Source organism: Periplaneta americana, chromosome 10, assembly GCF_040183065.1.
Source record: "Periplaneta americana isolate PAMFEO1 chromosome 10, P.americana_PAMFEO1_priV1, whole genome shotgun sequence".
Classification (NCBI taxonomy): Eukaryota; Metazoa; Arthropoda; class Insecta; order Blattodea; family Blattidae; genus Periplaneta; species Periplaneta americana.
This window is the reverse complement of record NC_091126.1, coordinates 182514870-182536598: the sequence shown is the minus strand read 5'-3', so window position 1 is coordinate 182536598 and position 21729 is coordinate 182514870. Positions and strand designations below refer to the sequence as shown.

Here is a 21729-nt window from a genome sequence, read left to right as displayed (position 1 = left end):
CCGCTATTTGTCAACAAATCCCCAACTTGAAATGAGACATTTTTCATACCATGGGATCAATTTTTGTATTCCTGTGTCGTAGAAGTCATCTTCCTGGGATCGGAACCAGCGTCTGACAGCCGTCTGCACCTCTCTGTCGAGCCCATAATAAGACAAATGTCTTAATTCCGGTGGGGAATATGATGAAAAATATCTCAACAATTGCTGTGTCTGTTCCAATAAATTTTTCCAATGAAATTGTGTATTCTTTCTGTTAACGGCCCCCGGCGAACTTATTTTTTACGGCCCTCGTAATTGCTGTCGAGTGACCAAAATTTGTATAAGCACTTCTTTTGGCATTATTAACACGGTGAAAGAAAAAAAAACTCTTTTATCTGCCCCCATCAGAATGCTTGCTTGTAAGCTTATCTCGGAAAGTTAAAATTATATTTCTGCATATTCAACCTAGAGCTGAACTCGGTCTCCAGCGAGATGGAAAACGCGGCCCGCAGCGAGGAAGCCACGTGGAGCAGGCAAGCGGCTTCACGTCTGATCGAGCCTCGCTCGCTCCACTTGCCCCGAACTCATAATCAGCTTAACATTCTTGAGCGAGGCACAGAGAGCTATGAGGTATGAGGCCTTCTGTGATCGCTCACACCTGATCAGCGGAAATGCCTTCCTTCCCTGAGCCCTAACTGGCATCCATATTCAAGCTTCTCAGTTACTTAAATTATATATAGGCTATATGGAAAATAGGGATGCCAGACATTTGGGGTGCTATTCGTAGACATTTCGCTAGCCCGCGCTACGAGCGTGCTAAACTAGCCCCGGCTATCGACTGATTACTTGTACAGGATTCATATCATATCATATCGCTAACACTGGTTTATGAATACGAAAAACGTTAGTTCGGGAAGCCCGCGCTAAGAATGTCTATGAATATGGCCCTTTGACTTCAAAAATGAAGTCCTTGTAAACACACAAACCGGTAAACCGGACGCCTTTTGTCCACTCTTCAAATAGACGTAAAGAAAGAACGAAGATTCAGGAAGAAATAAAAATAATACCTTCGGAATATGTATGATAAGAACTTTTTTGTATTAAATCTTAACATACCTTGTTAACATGTTTCGACCTATTTTCGGTCATCTTCGGAACTGGAACGGAGTGACCAGTTCCGAAGATGACCGAAAATAGGTCGAAACATGTTAACAAGGTACGTTAAAATTTAACACAAGAAAGTTCTTATCATACATATTCCGAAGTGATACAGTGTTAAAAGTTGTGTAATCAAGATGTATAAAAATAATACATTTAACTCTAGCTTAGATTTTGGCTTTGTTTTCAAATATTTATAATTGAATACATGTGTGTAAAAAGTCTATTCTTCAAAATAAAAAAATTCCATATTGGTGCTGCTATCTCTTGGCTGTAAGAAATACTATTTGTGCGTCGTCTAACAACAGAGAGCATCGTGGAAGCCAAACATATTATAGGCTACAGTTCTTCAATAGTAACTGAATTTATTATAAGAGTTGAGACACAGGATTCAAACATCACCTGCCTTGTTGCATAATCCAGTAAGCACTTACAACGGACTTTGCACACGAATTTCATTCATGTTTCGCGATGTTGTAGCATATTTTACCGCCATTTCCATAAGATTACATCCCTTAAGTAGGTTTATAGCTAACTGACTTTCTGGTTCGATATCGTTAATAATATGTATAGGTTAGGCTTCATCATTACAGTATTTACTACAGACAGGGAATACTTTTGTTAGTGCAATAATAAAATTATTTTTATAGACTTTAGATAGGCCTACGTGGTTTGAATCTCCAAACACGCGAATCAATGCAGTGATCATGTACCGGGTGCGCCAATAGAGTTGCAGACAGTTTACTTGGCACAATATTTAATCTTTTCCTTGCAATTGTAGCTGAAGTTTAAGAGAACTTTTAAAACAACGGTTTTAACTACGCCACAGAGAATTAAAATTGTTTTTTATTTGGTTTAGAAACAAAATCAGTAGCAGAGACAAACGTAATATTAATAATAATAATAATAATAATAATAATAATAATAATGGCTTTATTTAACCTGGCAGAGTTAAGGCCATAAGGCCTTCTCTTACACTCAACCAGGATTAAAACTAGCTTACACAGTTGAACATAAAACTGGATAGGAATTAAGTAATTACATACTGATACAATTTAGGTACATAATGAGATCAAAAGAGGTAGTTACATAAAATTTACCTCATAAAATAAAAATAAACATAGTGAAATACATATTAATGCTGTTAGAATCAAATACGAATCACATAAAAACAGAAGCCGGTAATTCAATAAAAAAAATGTGTACAGTAAAAATAAAAATAAACACATTAGTATACGTATTATTATTAGATTACAATTAAGTAGGATTCACATAATTAAACCAGAAACCGACAACTGAATAAAATGTACACAAAAATAGATTAGTAATGAAAAAGCAACACTGTGGGATAAGCTTACATATTGGCGTTAAGTGCTAAATAAACACGATTTAGATAATAAAAATAAGAAACAAAAAAAAATAAATAAATACAGTGGAACACATTCCATTAAATATTTGCAACGCGTTAGGTCCGGCAACTCAACATAAGATATTTTTCTAATTTACATTTAAAGGAATTAAAGTTCGGCAGCCCTTGACTTCAGGCGGCAGAGAATTCCAGTGACGAGAAGTAGCAACAGTGAAAGATTAAGAATAAAGAGATGATGTGTGGAGTGGTATTTCTAGCGTGTTATCATATTGTGACCGAGTATTTAAGTTATGATACCGCGAAAGACTGTGGAATCGGACAGATAAGTAAGAGGGAGTAGAGGTGTGCAAAATTCGGTATAAGAGAGAAAGGGAATGTAACTTTCTCCTCTCATTTAACCTGAGCCACGATAAAGAAGGCGAAAGAAGGCGAAATGTGATTGTAGTAGCGGACATTACAAATGAAACGAACACACGCCTTATGAACACGTTGCAGTTTCTGGGATAAATCCATCCTGAGATCACTGAATAAAGCGTCACAATAATCGAAATGAGGCATAATAAGAGTCTGCAAGTGTCTGCTTTAATTTAGCTGGATAGTGGTACAATCTTTTTAATGAGTGAAGAGTGGAAAATACTTTCTTGCCTGTGCATTTGATATGCGTGGATATCGTTATCACTGGATCAGCACAACGCAGAGTGGCGTGAAGGTATTGAATAAAAAAGGAACTGTTCTTAACCGGAACAAAGGACTCCAGGAAGACCGAGGACGTTGAGGACACAAGGAAACATTGAAGCTGTAGGACAGTCAATCAGAAAGAAGGATACCGAAGACTTGCAGAACAACTGAGGCTGTGCCGAATTTCCTTCAGGAGAATTCTGAAGGAACTCATACTTTCTCCTATAACATGCAGGTGAAACATTCTCTCAGTTGAAGAGAAGCGGCAACGTGTTGAAATGTGTAACAGAGTCAACGGAATGATGGAAGATGACGACGAACCGGTCAAGAATGTGTGGTTTACACACGAAGCTCACTTCTACTTGATGTACTAGTGAATCACCAGAATGTAGGGTTTTGCAGTTCCATGCTACAGAATAGTCTCTCCACAGCATAAAATGCAGTACCTATTCGTGATTAAAGTGGTTACCCTGTGTCTCTACTGCTGATTTTGTTTGTAAAATAAAACAATTGTAATTTTTGTGGTGTAGTTAAAACTTACTTACTTACGTACTTACCTACTGGCTTTTAAGGAACCCGGAGGTTCATTGCCGCCCTCACATAAGCCCGCCATTGGTCCCTATCCTGAGCAAGATTAATCCATTCTCTACCATCATATCCCACCTGCCTCAAATCCATTTTAATAGTATCCTCCCATCTACGTCTCGGCCTCCCTAAAGGTCTTTTTCCCTCCGGCCTCCCAACTAACACTCTATATGCATTTCTCGATTCGCCCATACGTGCTACATGCCCTGTCTATCTCAAACGTCTGGATTTTATGTTCCTAATTATGTCAGGTGAAGAATACAATGCGTGCAGTTCTGTGTTGTGTAACTTTCTCCATTCTCCTGTAACTTCATCCCTCTTAGCCCCAAATATTTTCCTAAGCACCTTATTCTCAAACACCCTAAACCTATGTTCCTCTCTCAAAGTGAGAGTCCAAGTTTCACAACCATACAGAACAACCGGTAATATAACTATTTTATAAATTCTAACTTTCAGACTTTTCGACAGCAGACTGGATGATAAAAGCTTCTCAACCGAATAATAACAGGCATGTCCCATATTTATTCTGTGTTTAATTTCCTCCCGAGTATCATTTATATTTCTTACTGTTGCTCCAAGATATTTGAACTTCTCCACCTCTTCAAAAGATAAATTTCCAATTTTTATATTTCCATTTCGTACAATATTCTCGTCACGAGACATAATCATATACTTTGTCTTTTCGGGATTTACTTCCAAATCTATCTCTTTACTTGCTTCCAGTAAAATTCCAGTGTTTTCCCTAATCGTTTGTGGATTTTCTGCTAACATATTCACGTCATCCGCATAGACAAGCATCTGATGTAACCCGTTCAATTCCAAACCCTCTCTGTTATCCTGGACTTTCCTAATGGCATACTCTAGAGCAAAGTTAAGAAGTAAAGGTGATAGTGCATCTCCTTGCTTTAGCCCACAGTGAATTGGAAAAGCATCTGACAGAAACTGACCTATACGAACTCTGCTGTACGTTTCACTGAGACACATTTTAATTAATCGAAGTAGTTTCTTGGGAATACCAAATTCAATATGAATATCATATAAAACATCTCTCTTAACCGAGTCAATATGCCTTTCAGTTAAAACTGTTGTGATAAATTCTCCCACGATTTCACAATAATTATTTATTGTGTATTGTAAATTTTATTGTGTATTGTTTATATCGTGTACACCACTGCCACCGGATGCTTGCCCACTTGCAGTGTAAATAAATACATACATTCATTATCTGGAAAGAAAAGATAATATTATACAAACTTTCGAAATATAAAACTTTACATATAGTACATTATCTCACTGGTACACTCAATATTATGTAGTAAATTGATAAAGGCGACAGACTAGCATAAATAAGAAATGTAGCGGGCACCTGCTATGTGGGGCATGCCTTCTTACGCAGGCAGCTATACTATACAGCATTCAGACCTGTAAGACACAACACAGGAATCAATGAACCAAACATTTCCGACAAGTGAGCGCCCGTCTGAACCTCAGACTCTGTCTTGTGCTACAATGATCGGCACTCAGGCCTGGTGGCCGCAACACCCCCCCCCCCACACCTGGCGGAATTATCACAGAATTCAATTAACATCGGTTTATGCGACGTTCATATCAGCAACATATCCGACCAACTTGGAGAATTCTAGTAGCAACCAATCAGAGGATGGGATGTTGTGAGACCGCCATTTTTAAGTCTTCTGTGCTGTACGGAGAGATTTCGACTCGCTTCAACAGTTCTGCAACAACCAACCGACTAGCTGCTACGGGTTTGAGGTTCTCAGTTACAACAATAACGGTAATAATAATAATAATAATAATAATAATAATAATAATAATAATAATAATAATGATGATAATAATAATAGTAATAATGATAATAATAATAATAATAATAATAGTAATAATAATAGTAATATTAATAGTAATAATAATAATGATAATAATGATGATGATGATAATAATAATAGTAATAATGATAATAATAGTAGTAACAATAATAATAGTAATAATGATAATAATAATAATAGTAATAATAATAGTAATATTAATAATTATAATAATGATGATGATAATAATAATAGTAATAATGATAATAATAGTAGTAACAATAATAATAGTAATAATGATAATAATAATAGTAATAATAATAATGATAATAATGATGATGATGATAATAATAATAGTAATAATGATAATAATAGTAGTAACAATAATAATAGTAATAATGATAATAATAATAATAGTAATAATAATAGTAATATTAATAGTAATAATCAGGGAACGGATTTATATGGACTAAAAATATATGAAATATGTAAATATATATGTAGTTATTTTTACCAAAATATGGAATTAAATATGGATTTTTACCAAAATATGGAATTAAATATGGACTTAAAATTATAAAAAAATGACTATGTACGTTAAATATTGGTACATTTTAATCAAACTAAACAAAAAATATAATGGACGTACCTTATCTTCCAATGTAGTTTCAACAAAACACAATTTTTATTGTCTGTTACCATAACAATAGGTTACAAACATTTCTTTCAAGTGCTGAAAAGTGAATCTTCTTCTATTGTCTCTGAGGATAGATTTATACTGACTAAAAGAGCGTTCGACGTCACAAGAAGTAACTGGTACATAATTCAATTTCACAATGTCTGCTGGGGATAAGTCCAAGTTAATCTTCACTGTTGATTCACCACTCATCACAGCAACAACCTTTTGTAGTTCTTCATATCCAGGGTTTTTTGAAAGTACAGTGTCCACCTTAGCTCTTACTGCATCTGCAACTTTACCTCTACCACGATTCAGTTGTTCCACAGTACTATTTATAATTTCAAAACTTTCAGATAGTGAAAGGTGCCTATTTTGGAGACTTTTGAGCGTTTTTATGATGCATGAAAATGTATGCTGAATGTGAGCTAAGTCATTCTTCACACTTATGTCACAGGTAACTGTTTTCGCAGTATCAATTGAGACTGCATCTTCAGAGTCCAATGCAAGGAGAACATTGTTAATAGAGTCTATATGTTCGGCATAATATTCAACTGCTTCTAGCCATGTACCCCATCTAGTTAAAATTGGCTTTGGTGGCAATGGAATTTCAGGGTACATTTCTTTCAACACGTTAACTCTACTGGGAGCTTTGAGAAATACTTTTTTCACTGATGAAATCAACAAATCTACTTTAGGGAAATTGTCTCTGACCACTTCTGCCACACGATGAAATGCATGCGCCACACAAGTAAAATGAGTCAATTTAGGATATACAACAGATAATGCTTGTCCAGCTTTGACCATATAAGGGGCAGCATCGCTAATAAAGAATAACACATTATCGTACATAATACCCTTTGGCCACAGGATACCCATAGCTTCGTTGAACAGTTTAACTATAGTTTTGTTATTGCACTTTTCTAGAACATCACAATGTAAAAGAATTCGTTCAGAATATTGTTCACTTAACAAACCGATAACTACATTACCAACAAGTCTACCTTCTTTGTCGGGAGTCTCATCAATGGAAACCCAAATTGAACTATCTTTAATTTCATCTCTTATCTTCTGTATTGTCTCATCGTAGATGGATGGAGCATAAGTCTTCCTAAGTGTTGACTCATCCGGGATTGTATGTTGAGTATATTTTTCAAGGAATTCCCTGAAGACCTTATTCTTTAGTTTGTAGAGAGGAATATCAGCAGAGATGAGAGAACGGCACAGGTCGATGTTAAACTCAGATCTTACATTCGATGTTGTTGGTTGTGTTAAAAACAATTGTCTCTGCTTGGAATTTAGTTGTTTGTTGGCCTGATGTTTACTAGTTGTAATGTGTTGTTGCACCAGGAACTTTTGTGTAGATGATACTGCACACTGACACAAATTACAAAATAATATTTTATTGTCAGTTGATAAACCATCTTCTTTAAATTCTGAAATGTAACTTGTTAGTTTTGATTTTAAATTGACTGAATGACGTACTTTTGGCATATTTACCGTCTTTATAGTATGATTTACAAAACTGAACCTATGTGTACTCTGACTGGCATTTAACTGTTGAGCTGCACAACTGAAGTCTGTTAAAAATTTTAAATTAAATTAATACAGTTTTGTAACTCACTTTCCCATTGTTGATAGGACTGCTAATTTTCAAATAACTCTGATGTTAAAGGGATTACTGAACATGTGTTTAAATCTCTATTGTTGAAATGTATTTTTAAAAGTTAATGGAATTTTGTTTTGTTTTATTGTTAAACCTAATATAATATGGACTGTTTTATATGAAATATGGAAAATATATGGAAATTAACGAAAATATGTACTAAACTCTAAAATATGGAAAAATATGGAAAATAAAAGTAGGATTTTTCAACCCTACACATTGTGAAACATAAAGATAATGCAAAATATAAATTATATTAGCTTTATAAGTAAATATGTATTTACATATAAATCCTTTCCCTGGTAATAATAATAATGATAATAATGATGATGATGATAATAATAATAGTAATAATGATAATAATAGTAGTAACAATAATAATAGTAATAATGATAATAATAATAATAATAATAATAGTAATAATAATAGTAATATTAATAATGATAATAATGATGATGATGATAATAATAATAGTAATAATGATAATAATAGTAGTAACAATAATAATAGTAATAATGATAATAATAATAATAGTAATAATAATAGTAATATTAATAATGATAATAATGATGATGATGATAATAATAATAGTAATAATAGTAATAATACCCTCCTCATACACATCATGTCAGTTGGGTGGAGCAACATAGGGCCTGGGCCAAGCAAGGAAAAAATTAAACGTTCGCCTGAAGGACAAACGTAAATATTAATTTGGTTGGAATATATACCATTATCGTCTCTAGGTTGTGGAAACCAGAGCAGTCGTAGAAACGTAATAGGCCTATAAACAGTTATACAGGGCAATACTATTTACTAAGGTGCTTTGTAGCGATGTTAACACCAACAACAACATCAACAACAATAATAATAATAATAATAATAATAATAATAATACTTATTAGAATATCATAACACATACCATTTGTATCTGTGGACCTATATAAAGTATAAAAGTAAGGCAAAGAAACGACATAGAAACAGTAATTATAAAACACATAGGTCGCAGAAGTAGACTTGTCCCAAACTAATTGCATTACTATACAGAAAACAATATTTAGATAAAAACATTTAGAAAACAATATGTTGTAATTAATATGAATCTAACCCCTGTATAAGTAGAAGTCGTTACCAAGAAACGAAGATAATATTTTACTTGAAATGAAAATTAGTGAAATATTCCATTTAGTAAGAATTTAATATTAGTAAGGAGTCAAAATGAAAGTTTTGTACGTTAACTTGATGACAAAATAGAGTAAACTGAAAATCAAATGAAGTAACCATATCACAAATTAACAAGATAATTATGTATGTCAGATACAGTGCGTTCGTAGCTGGCCGAACCGTTCCGCGGCGGCCTTGGACTGGGTGAAGATTGGCGCGCCTGCCGCCAGGGTAGCGCTGTAGCTACCGCTGACGCGCCAGTCAATCGAGTTGGATCTGTCGTGAGGGAAAGACGTCTGTGCGCGTGTTGTGAGTAAAATTGTGTTGTCTCGTGGTGATAAAGAGTCTATTAATAATGATTGAGTACACTTTAGAACAACGTATTTTTCTCTATGATGCGTATGTGAAATAGTCTTCTGCAAGAAGATGTCGAAGAGAATTTGCACATCGGTTTGCAGGTGTTCGAATTCCTAGCAGGTCAACTATTCATGACTGTGTCAATAAAGTCAGACGTACAGGATCTTTTTGAACAAGAAACGTGTCCAACAACGACGTGTACTGACGGAAGAGAAGCTTCATGAAGTAGGGCCGGTTAGAGCACTCACCCCGCAAATCCCTGCGACGTTTAGCACAAGATGTTAACATTTCCAAGACGTCAGCTTTTGTGGCAACGAAACTTCTGAAACTTAAGCCGTACAGGGTAACTGTAGTTCATACTTTACAACCACAAGATCCTGTAAGTAGGGTTAATTATTGCAATTGGTTTGTGCAGTCCGTTCATAATGGCGACGTGGACCCACTTTTAACGTTCTTCACTGATGAAGCATGGTTTCATCTTCACGGTCACGTTTCTACTCAGAACAATAGATACTGGGCTACCGAAAATCCCCATATTATTCATGAAGTTTCTCACCACCCTGCAAAGGTTGGGGTTTGGTGTGCAGTGAGTGCGAATAGAATAATTATCGGTCCCATATTTTTCGACACAACAGTTTATGTAACTTCAATTTTAAATCATTTTTTTCCGCAACTAACAAGAAATGAACGATTGAGTGGTTGGTTTCAGTGAGATTCAGCTACAGCGCCCACCGCTGCTAATTCTATGCATGAATTACGAAGTGTGTTTGCTGACAAAATAATTTATTAGTCCAGGATTGTGGCCACCTCCATGCGATTTTTATTTATGGGGAACGTTAAAGAATAAAGTGTACGCATCAAATCCGCACACGTTACAAGAATTGAAGGACAGCATCACGAGAGAAATACAGGCAATCGGTCAACATGAACTTTTGCTAGTGAACCAGAATTGTTTTCGGAGATGTAGGGAATGTGTTTGAGTTGAAGGTCATCACTTCCAACATCTGTTGTGATGCAGGTAAGCCTAATGTTAGTAGAGTAGTTAGTGTTCCGTACCCATGACTTGCCGGTCGTTTACGTGAAACTCTGGCGACAGGCGCGCCAATCTTCACCCAGTCCAAGGCCGCCGCGGAACGGTTCGGCCGAGTTACGAACGCACTGTATAATAATAATAATAATAATAATAATAATAATAATAATAATAATAATAATAATAATAATAATAATATAGTATATTAGTAGGTACACATTTAAATTACATATTCTAAATTTCTATTTCTAATTTGGATTTATACAGTATAATTTTTAAATATAGATACCGGTACTTCAATATCATGTCATTATACATTTTAGTCCATAATTCTGTGGTGTTTGGGTAAAGGGAGATAAGTCATAAAAATTGGTTTCGGAGATAAATGAAAATTAAACTTGGAAACCTTATTACAAATAATTCTCTACACAAATAAAACACATCTACTGCTAGTATTCTTTGATGTTTGCACACCCACTTGTATAATTTAACTTGTGTGTTCATCTGGGGAACAAAATTCCACCTGGACAAAAAATGACTTATGCCCCTTCACCCGAACACCACAGATTTAAGGCTGTGTTTTTTCCCCCAGCAATTGTGACGCATTTTGCCATCTATACTAATAATAAATCTGTAGCCAAAAATTTTCTGGTATTTTTCGATTTTCCAAAAATAATTGGTGTTAACATGTATAATTAACCACCCTGAAACCGAAAATTGCTTTTTTGAAATTTTTGTTTGTATGTCTGTCTGTCTGGCTGGCTGTCTGTCTGTCTGTCTGTCTGTCTGTCTGTCTGTCTGTCTGTCTGTCTGGATGTTTGTTACCTTTTCACGCGATAATGGCTGAACCAATTTATATGAAAATTTGAATGTAAATTAAGTTCGTTGTAACTCAGATTTTAGGCTATATGGGATTCAAAATATTTTATTTAAAAGGGGGGTTATAAGGGGGCCTGAATTAAATCGAAATATCTCGCTTATTATTGATTTTCATGAAAAATGTTACATAACAAAAGTTCTTTTAAAAATAATTTCCGATAAGTTTTATTCTATACATTTTGATAGGACTGATATTTAATGAGATAAATGAGTTTTAAAATTACAATAACGCCACCTAAGACGCTGTACTGAAATAAAAACAAATGACTTCGTCTATAAGGGGTCTTGGACAACAACAATTGAAAGCTATTAAACATAGCCTACAGAGAATGTTTCTATGTTTGTATGAAGTAATATCGGAAGCTAATTAATTGTTTAATTATTATTTCACCATTGGAAAGTGTAGTTTCTCTAGATGTTATTACAGTAACTTCTGAAACATATAGCAAGTAATATAAAGTATACACATTAAAACTAAATGATATGTCAATCTTCATTAAACTATAGTTGCATGTAATAACAATTAAGAAACATGTTAAAGGAATTGTCATTGCACCAAATGAGTGCTCTCTGGACCGAAATGACCGCATTTTAATTATTTAAATACAATTTAAATTAAGTAACATATTAAACGATTTATCCTTCTGTCAAACACGAATGTTCCCTGGATCAAACGTCCTATTTTAATTATGTAATTACTTTATATTTATTTCTAACAGGTGCAGCGGAGCGCACGGGTACGGCTAGTTTCAAATAAAATTACTTATATATATATATATATATATATATATATATTTTTTTTTTTTTTTTTTTTTTTTTTTTTGAAGGAATTTAATAATCTATCTTTAAAAATTTGTCCCAATTGAATTTCGTTGTCGACATTACAATGACTTCACGTAGTCCTAACTGTCCTAGCTCCAGTGCTAGTACGTACGAAATCTTCAACCAGACCGAGAAACGCAAATAAAACCTAGCCTCATTCCTCACCTCCGCCCAACACTCTGCTATCAGTTAACCTGTAAAAAAAATAATTAAATGATGGTTTATTTAACGAAGCTCGCAACTGCTGAGATTATATCAGCGTCGCCGGTGTGCCGGAATTTTGTCCCGCAGGAGTTCTTTTACATGCCAGTAAATCTACTGACATGAGCCTGTCGCTTTTAAGCACATTTAAATGCCATCGACCTGGGCCGGGATCGAACCCGCAACCTCGAGTACACTACCCAGGCCGACAGTCACCTGTACCTCCTGAACTTCGAAGTGCAGTCATGACTGCTTCTCCATCTTGTTTAATATTCCAGTCAAGCAGTCGGGAACCGCCTTAATAGGAAAATGGTTTCCATATCTCCAAGAGAGAGAGAGACAGCTACTATTTAATAGCGTGTTTGTGTTGCTCCTCAGGCCAAGTTGATCGAGGATCCCAGCCCATCAGTCCATGCCTGACCAGCTGTGCTGTGGACGTGATTCAGAACTGTGCTGCATCCGACAAGTGAAACAGGTAACACGAGCGCCTTGTTGACATGGTTAGGTTCCAGAGAATACGGTGTGGCAACTCTGTAAAAATTATTGTCTGCCGGGAGAGGCAGAGAAACGTGTCGTAGGTCAGGTACCCTGAACAGTTGGCGTGCTCGAGACAACGGGTGAGAAAACGATAATAGTAATATGCGTTACAAGAGCGGTATGTTGAAGTATTCATGTTCGAGGAAAAGTTTGAAAAAGCGAAACTTAGTTGAGCTTTTTTAATTTCCGAGAATTAAAAGAAAACATACCGCTCGTGTATTTTGTGCGAAGATCGTTTATTACATACCTGAAAGACGAATTTCTAATTAGTTGCAATGAAATCTCCATGTTGGTTTCTGTTCAATGACGGCAAATTTGCAAAACAAAAATATCTATCTTCAACATTGTTGCTTTAAAATGTTTTCTGTGTTTACTATACTCCAGCAGGCAGTGATATACGTCTGTCTTTTTTTTTCCCCAGTCCATGATGGGTCTTGAATCTTCTTGATTTTTTCACGGCTTCCTTAATGTTACTTGCATCACGAATGCAGTAACTTTACTGGAGTTGTAGAGTTTACTTAATTTTTGCAAATATTTAAAAACAATAATTAACAATGAAATTTAGGTGAAATTGCAATGGTAAGTTTCCAATTTATAATTATTACTATATGGAACGTCTCTAAAAATATGTTAAAAGCCTAAAGCAGTAAAATCAATATGTCACTTAAGCGGTAAGAAGAGGAGAATTGTTATGTGTGTTAAGTTGGGATTACTGAATGTGGAATTTTAGACTTTCCGCGGATTGGTTTTGTGCGGAAACCAAACAAATACGCAAGATCTCGCACAAATGTAAATACAACACAGGCGATTGATTTTAAAGATTTCTCCGGAAATTTGATTTCTTGTATGTATGTTTACCGGTTACCACTTTGAAAATGAAAGTGCGAGGGAACTTTTCTAATTGCCTGAAGAAAATGCTTGCAGTATGACAAATGAAGTTTTTAAATTATTAAGTTGATTTGTATAACATAAAATAAGCTTTTTGTACTGTTATCCAAAACTGAAAACTTCATCAATGAAAGGCAACTTCATCAATGAAAGGCGAAACCGTCTGCATCCCAACAAAGTGGAAATGTTTATTTTAATGGGAAACTTAGACTATCCTTGGAGCAATGGTCACATGTTAAAAAAACATTATAATGATGGCTAATGTTGGGACTTTACGGACAGATTATAATACTGTGTGTTATTGGTATGTAATTCAGATTCAATTCAGTATATATTATTAAATTAATACTTCATTACGCGTTTAGACATAAATTCTGAACTGTATTCAGTTTATAACCAATTAACAAAAAAATGTGTAATGACTATCGATAGTATCGATAGTTTTGATTATAACTATCGATAGTAGGAACAGCAGTCGATAGTACCATCGATACTATCAAACGCGACTGCCGAGGGAATAGTGTGTATACATTTATCCCTGGATCGAGGGTGGGAAGGTTTTGTATTGTTAGTATGGACAGATAACACAGGTTGAAGAGACGTCAAGATTAGAGCATTAATACATAGCTGACTTCCATTCAATGCAGTAGACATTAAAACGCGAATCTTCATTTATGTTATTATGTTACGAATAAATCCTACGAAAATTGGCGTGCAATATTTCCACGGAAATATCCTGACATTCAACAGCTAGGTCTGATTGAGAAATCTAGAATTTAGTGAAAAAAGTGAGAGAAACTGACTTATTTATATTTAAAGAGTGCTTAAAATCGTGTTCTAAGCGATTAAAAACTGAATGACGTAAGCTATAACAGTCCTCCACGAAGTAGTTAAGTTAACTCAAGAGTTAAGTACGGATCCAAGACATCAGCTCAGAAAGCGGTAAACCAAAGCCTTATAAGACAACAGTTGGAAAAATCACATTAAAGAAATTACCCCGAAACTAAATTCAACATGTTTTGCTATTAGATCTATGCAAAAGATAGTAAATATCAATACCTTAAAAACAATATACTTTGCATACTTCCACTCGCTAATGGGTTTTGGAATAATATTCTGGGGAAATTCCACAGATAGTAAAAATATATTTCTATTACAAAAAAGAGTAATTAGAATAATATTAGGTGCCAAATGTAGGGAATCGTGTAGGACTATTTTCAAATAACTACAAATAATGCCCATGGCTTGTCAGTATATCTTTTCATTAATAATCTTCCTCTTATGTAATCGTCAAAACTTTGTAACTAATTCAACAGTTCATAGCATAAATACACGTCAAAAAATGACTTTCATACTCCATCGGCAAGTCTATCGTGCTATCAAAAAGGAGTGCGTTATATGGAAGTAAAAATGTTTAATAGCCTCCCTATCGATATAAAAAATGAAACTTAAAACATAAGATTATTTAGGGCCAAATTAAAAGTACCTAATTTCTCACGCCTTCTATTCTGTAGGTGAATTCATGACATTCAATAACGCTTCATGAAATTGATACTAGAAGTATGTGTTGTACTAGTAGACTATATTGTAAATCTCTTCTGTATATATTTCATCTAGACCGTGACTCTAAATTAAGACTTTATAATAGTATTAAGTTTTTTTACTTGTTCCATATTCTAGCTGTAAACAATGTATGAATACCATGGAATGTTAATAAATACAATACAATACATAACTTGAATGAAACGGACCAGTGCGTAGGTTTCAATTCCTTCGATAGAGACGAAATCCAGCGTGAGTCTAGAAATCTTTTTGAAAGATGTGAAATGTGCATTACAAAGGATGGTCAACAGTTCCAGCATTTATTATATCAGGGTAAGCCATTAAATTACATCTGTGATGTAAGGTTAAGTCGCGAGATTTTATCGCCGAAAATCTGACTTGCTGAATCACTGCTAAACGACCTCTACGTGCTCATGTCACTTTACGACCGATGTTGCTTGTAGGCTATATCCGTCACCATGTCTAAATTATTTACGTCACTCGCAAATTTATCATTAACCTCCAAACTTATAGTAACATCACCTAGATGGAGAAAATTTATCTAGAGATGTTCAAAACCTGCCGTAGTATTATATACAGTAATCTCACTAGAGGTTTTGATTTCTCTATCAGAACTCGAGTGGGATTTAATTGACTATTACACGATTAGAAGAAAGTATATAAAGATTTGAAGAAATAAAGTACTCTAATACAATAAAATATTAATTGACTTACTAAAATACTAAACTGCCTTGAAAATGTATTATTGTACCTTTTCATCATTACAAATATTCCGCTAGATGGCAGTAGTGTGTTATGATGAGCTGTTTTCTTTTGTTACCAGTTGTGCCAACTATACAGTATTCATTGAACTCTATGGACGATTACCAATCAAGAAGGCTTTTTTTAATTCAGTTTTATTTTTATTAAAACAGTTGCATTCCACTTCAGTTATCAATATATATTAAACAATCTCTGATACGTGACTATCCATAATCTGATACAGCAGAAGCTATAACATAACCTAAATAATATAAACAAGATAAATGGTAGAAAAGTTTTAATTAGGGATGATGAAATAAATATGAATCATTTTAAAAGATTTAATTATTGAGACAATGTTGGCAAACAAAGAAACAAATGCTAGGGAGGTGATAAAAACACATGCTAGAGAGGTGATAAAATTGTAGAATAAGCAGCCATGATTGGTTGAAACACGTCGTTCCGTACCATTTTATTGGTGAAAGCTAGTATGACGTAGTAAAAGTGTAATAGTGTAATAATAAATTTACTTTGTTTAATTTCGTCTTAACTCTCATTCTTACGTTTATAATGGCAAGAATGTTGATGCCTGTAAACAACGTCGTTGGATGTTGGACTGAAAGATAAGACTTAACTCTTGGCGGCAGCCCCAAGCAAAGCTACTGTAGCTACTGAAGACAGTATTTGTATACCGCACAGAATTTTTGGAATGTGAACTGTGAAATAAAACGGAAGGAAATAACCTTTCGGAAGACAAAATCGGATAATTCACAACACGTCAGCCGAATGGAATTCAACAGGCCTGTGCACACCGTCTTGTTTTGTGGGTTATTTCAATGTTACGCTCCTTATCATTCGCCGGACCATTTCAGTTGAAGGTCGTCTGTGTTATTGGAAGCCAAGGACAAAGTTTACCACTCTTATAAACAATTTGTTCGTTAAGGTCGCTCAGCATCTATCAATTTAGCGAGTATGTAGTACATACAGTAGATCTTGGATGCAAGCTAGCAGATCATGGCAGATCCACAGGGACTGTTCGTGTCCCTTGCCTTGCGACGCCCCGTTATTCCATAAATTATGGTTCCCACTTATTAAACATTATATTAATTACGTTAAAATGAACATTTGTCAATCGGATATTGTTCTCTTAGTTAACTTGACATTGGAATTAAGTTCCCCATAGGCGCACAACAGTCCAAAACGTGAATCTAGCTGCCAAAATTAACAACTTTTCTCTTATCTAACAGATTCTCACGAAAATTTGTACAATTAATTTAAACAAACTTCCCCTAAACTTGCCCTAAAGGACAAAGTATACTAAATATACAAGTATTAGTAAATGCGTAAAATTTTCGTGAGAAATGTAATTACATAATTATTATTGTTGTGCTAATTTACTTTATATTGGTCAGTAACAGGTTTATTTTTTGGTGCTCGGAATTCTTTACCAAAATTTACATAGGCCTATAATTTTTTAAAACAATTATCAATATCATCTTTTGAAATTCAAAAAATCATCTCGCAAATTCTTAAAGATTCCCTGCAGATTATACAGTTTCATTTATACCACTCAGAAGACCTTAATTAAGGATATGCTAATTTTAAATAAAATATTTTATTTATAAGTATAATTTTATAGTCATCTTCTAATATTTTATTTTATAATTGATAATCAATTGTGCTTAATTATTACATTTTATTTTTATAATAATATTCATATTTAATTGATCATATTTATTTGCTATTAATTTCCGGATCCTCATGGTCATCTTTAATTAAGGTCGGACGAGTTATATTTCTCTCTCTCTCTCTCTCTCTCTCTCTCTCTCTCTCTCTCTCTCTCTTGTTTAGTATGCTGTGTCTTTTGGCAACCTTACTGAAGGGCAGCTACCCTTGTGGGATTTATATATGTATGTACGTATGTATGTATTTAATCGCACTGCAAGGGGTAAATACCCGGTGGCAGTGGTACCTAATACTCATATATATTACTTCTACTTAATTCTTCATACCGCAGTCTTCCTTCTCTTCTTCCACATTTCTCTCCATTTCTTCATCATCAGAATTTTCTACTTCCAGATCTTTCATTGTCAACTGGAAATCAGAATCTTCATCTTCAGTCATAAGAGCAGAGTCAAAATCAACATGATCATCTACTTTGGACACTCTAGCAAGCTGCAATAGTTTCTGTGAAATTCTAAGATCATTAATTATTACGTTTTGGTCAGTGAAACATTCAGCGGTAGATAAAAATTCTGCTTTTCGAAAGAACTTGGTAATGCTTTGGGCACGCTGCTGTAACTGCCCGCGGAATGCAAATCTAGCGTTCAGGTAAAGCTCCCTGTGAGACAGACTTGAATAATCGGGTATCGATCCCTGGACCTTTGGTTGAGCGCGCCAACGCTTTACCGACTGAGCTATCAAGGAACTTCATTGTCTAAAAGAAGTAATTCATGCCTACAGAATGTCAATTTGTTTCGTTAGAGGGTCTGTTGTTGGTCTATTTCCAAATTTGCTTGCAATTGCTTAGTAAATGTATTTAACTTTAAAATTCGTATTACACGAACAAGGTTTTAAAAATTATATCTTTACGCTATTGAACTTTCAACTTCACGCATACTCGATCCATAACTAAGAAGTAAATTACGTCCAAGAGTAATTAAAACAGAGCCCGTGTCCGTATTTAAGAGTGTGCTTTTTAAAGAGTCAATTCAGTATGATATTCCTTATCCATTTGGCCAGGGACTTCCTAACTTCGTCCGTTATTAGAAGTGTCCGTTTTAAAGAGGTGTCCCCAAAGAATGGTTTCACTGTATTCCAGTAGAGGGATCCTTGTTGCTAAATATCTCATGAAGCCGAGTTTCCTCAATCCAAGTAAAGTTGCAGAAAGCTTGCAACATACAAGGCCACAAAAATATATTTCAAGACTTATAAAATAACGTGAATTCGTAATTTTAAATTGTTATATTTATATTCACTGGTAGTACTCCAGAAGACACAAAACGAATCTTACAAGAAAACATAAGCTAAATCACGTCACTTGTTTCATGAATGCACTGCGCGATACGATACACCATCTTATGACTCGCACTTCTTGTCCACATAGATCGGTCGCCATGACCATGACCTGCTCCACTTCGTGCCACTGGACAGCAACAGCCACTTGTTCGAGTCCCGCAGCCGGTGCCGTGTTCTTCACAAGCTTCATCACATCACTGTTAAAGTCAGAGCGCCAACTAGAGGGTCCACATCCATCCCCGGAGGATGCCCGCGCCTATCTGCGAGACGAATATGACTTCGTCATCGTGGGAGGAGGAACCGCAGGCTCCGTGGTGGCCAGCCGCCTCAGTGAAGTGGCAGACTGGGACGTTCTCGTCGTTGAAGCAGGCGGCGATCCGCCACTGATCACAAACATCCCTGCATTGTGGCTCTTGCATCAGAAAACTGACATAGATTGGCAATTCCGAACGGAACCACAAGAAGGTAACTGCCTAGGATTTTAAAGTATTGGGAGGAACTGGCAGTATAAACGGAATGCTTTACCTTCGAGGTATGAGGGGCGACTTTGACGAATGGGTTAGAGACGGAAATAAAGGATGGAGTTACGACGAAGTCCTCAAATACTTCAAGAAATCGGAGAACTTCAAACCGACGAAAGATGAGGATCCTGATCCACCTCATCACGGTAAGGGTGGTCCACTAACTGTGCAGCGTCTTCAGCAGCTAGACTTTGCAACAACGATGTTAGACGCTTGCAAAGAGGCAGGACACCAGATATTGGACGACATTAACGGGCCCAGTCAACTGGGGTTTGCACGAATGCATGCAACAATTGAAAATGGCACCAGATGGAGCACGTTGAAGGCATTTCTTAATCCTGTAAGAAACAGAAGAAATCTGCATGTTGTAAAGCACTCGCAAGTCACTAAAATTACATTCGATCCTAACACTAAAGTTCCTAAAGAAGTTAAATTCCAAACAAGTGATGGAAAATTGCATCAAGTTGGAGTTAAGAGGGAAGTCATTGTCTCCGCCGGCACAGTGTTAATGTTATCAGGAATTGGCCCTGAAGAACATTTGAAGAAATTTGGCATCAAGACAATTAGTAACTTGAGAGTAGGACACAATCTACAGGATCATGTAATATTTTTCGGCTTGGTGTTCACGATATCGAAGTCCGATAAGTTTCAAGCAAACCCATTAACATTCTCTGATGCTACATACGAATACCTAACTAGAGGAACCGGGTTATTTTCTACCCATTACGGTCTAAGTGTCTCCGGCTTCATGAAGACCAATTTTGCTCCCGATGACAGACCAGATGTCTGGCTTGTACCATTTGTCTTCTTAGCAAATGACACAGATGCCATAGCTGGATTTGGAAAAGGCAGCGACTTAAGTCATGATACACTACACTCACTTCAAGAAATGTCGAAAGAAGGCGACATCGTCATGTTGGTACCACTTCTATCCCGACCTAAGAGCAGAGGAAGGATTTCACTCGACTCATCGAATCCTTCAGATTATCCCAAAATACATTCTGCGTTCTTGACTACTTCGGAGGACGTCGCCGTGCTGATAGACGCCATTGAATCTTTTCCGAAAATAATGGAAACAGAAGTTATGAAGAAAAGAAATGCAAAGAAGAAGAAACTGTTTGTTAAGCTGTGTGAGGGTCTTGAGTTCGGTACCAGAAAATACTGGACGTGTATGTTGAGACATGTTTCAAAATCCGCATACCATCCGGTTGGAACCTGCAAAATGGGCCCCCGTTCAGATCCAGATGCTGTTGTTGACACCGAACTTAAAGTGCATGGTGTGACTGGAATCAGAGTGGTGGATGCGTCAATTATGCCTCGCATTGTGGGCTCGCCGCCATTTGCAACTACAGTGATGATAGCGGAGAAGGCAGCAGACATGATCAAGTCTGACTGGCTCCAGACGCCCACACAATCTTAGTGTTACAACGTGTATGTTGCTGTGTTATATGTAGTTACGCTCACTTAATCACGAAATTCAGTTGTTTACTTTAAACAAATAATTTGATTTTGGACTAATTCTTATTCTCTCGTCCCCCCTTCAAATTAATCTCCACAGAAAATTACACCACTCCTTTAGTAGTTCATCGACATTCCTGTTTCCAAAAAATGTGTATCCAAAACCTCAGTTTTTTAAGTCGCTGGACGTATTAAAGCATTTTATGTTCAGTGTTGCCAACTCAGAATTCCATTAGCCGCTGCACAAGTTTAAAAAAACCGCTAAACTGTAGTTAAAAAACTCCAGATTTTTCTTAAGACATCATTTCCAAATTTGAAATACAAACTATATAGTTTTAGGAACTGGAGAATTTTAGGTTTCAAATTTTAAAAAATTATAATATTTATAATACCCTGCAAATTGAAATAACACTCGCCTCTGCCCAGAAGCTTGTTGTGAATGGCAGTATTAGGTTGTCGAACAACAGAAAAACACTTGCTACTCTTTTTGTGTGCCTATAATTTTCAGCATGGGTAATTAAATCTGAATATTTTGCATTCAATATCGAATTACACCATTTACACCGAGCTTACGAACTATTACCGGTAACTTCTTCCACCAAATCTTTCAACACATTAT

At 35.6% G+C, this 21729-nt stretch overlaps 1 protein-coding gene across 1 annotated transcript in view; it reads left to right on the top strand.

Annotated features, from left to right (window-relative positions):
- Positions 1–12760: 12760 nt before the first annotated feature.
- The window catches only part of LOC138708236 (glucose dehydrogenase [FAD, quinone]-like), a 37913-nt gene continuing 28944 nt past the window's right edge, over positions 12761–21729 (top strand). The window contains exon 1 of the mRNA XM_069838575.1: positions 12761–12859. The gene's annotated coding sequence lies outside the window, so the exon portion shown is untranslated. The remainder of the gene's footprint in view (positions 12860–21729) is intronic.